The sequence below is a fragment of the Tupaia chinensis genome, unplaced genomic scaffold (assembly GCF_000334495.1).
Source record: "Tupaia chinensis unplaced genomic scaffold, TupChi_1.0 Scaffold000370_1, whole genome shotgun sequence".
Taxonomy (NCBI): domain Eukaryota; kingdom Metazoa; phylum Chordata; class Mammalia; order Scandentia; family Tupaiidae; genus Tupaia; species Tupaia belangeri.
Window position 1 is genome coordinate 2,182,923 of NW_006159867.1, and position 1,200 is coordinate 2,184,122.

Below are 1,200 nucleotides of genomic sequence, written 5' to 3' on the forward strand. Positions count from 1 at the left end.
TTCAGCAGTACAAATCAGCGTAGTTGTTAGGCACTACAACTCTCAAAATTTATTAACATTACAAATTTCTCTTTTGGACCCAGTCTGTGGTGTGATGGTTAAGGAGGCTGGATACCATATGACCAAGTGTGTGGTTGGGTCCCAGACTGGTGGCTTGGAAAACATATGGAGCGCATGTGCATTTGTGCCCAAAATCTCAAGAAAATGGAAGAGAAGGGATTGCAGCATTGCCATCACCCTGAAAGATACTATCTCACTTTCTCTTTCTTTCTCTGCACATACCCTAGAGATTTTTTTAAACTATTGATTAATTATTCTACTGCATTACATAATTCAAAACATCTGAGTAATTCAAGAAAGACTGAACTCTTTGTCTGCCTTTACCTCCTCTCCTACGTATAAACTCTTAATACTTTTTATATTACTGGACCATAATTTTAGTGGGATGTTGGGGGGAAAAGTGGTAATGTCTGTGCATAAGCCACCTGTTTTTCAATTTCTATTTTGTTTTTAAAAATACTTATATCCCACTCTGAGATATGTACTAACTTCATAACTCTTTGTCGTTCATAAAATCCTTTCTCTCATATTCATGCCTGGTCTCAGTTTCATCCCACATTAATACTATTTCTGAAATAGAGCAAAAAGTATACAGAATGTTCTTTGCTTTTGATTTTTCCCTAATCAGTGCTTATTACAAATTCTATAAAGGCATAAATGGGTGTGCAGTTTGTCTCTCAACTGGAACAACTAGAAATCAGAACAAAATGTATGAAATGATGTTTTCACTCATTGAAATGACATGAATTACAGGATTATGTTTCCTGAGAGACTGAGATGAGTCCTAAATTGCTCTGCTTTTTGTCTGGAGGAAAGTTCTGGATTGCAGAACAAGGAAAGAGAAGCAAAGCAGAAAATGATTGGATTGGAAAACACAGATGGAGTTTGTGACACTGAGGTGGGAGAAATTTGCAGGGAAAAATAACAGAAAGTGATAGTGTCCTCCTGGGCCAGCAGATGACATGATGGTTAAGGTACTATATTCCACATGGTCTACTTCACAGTTCGAGTCCTGAACCTGGCAGCAGCTTGTAAAACACACAGGGCGCATATTCATGAATGCCTAAAATCCTGAGAGGAAAGTGGTTGAGGAGGAATTGTGGTGTGGCCACCGCCCCCCCCCCGCCCCCCGGAGTGATT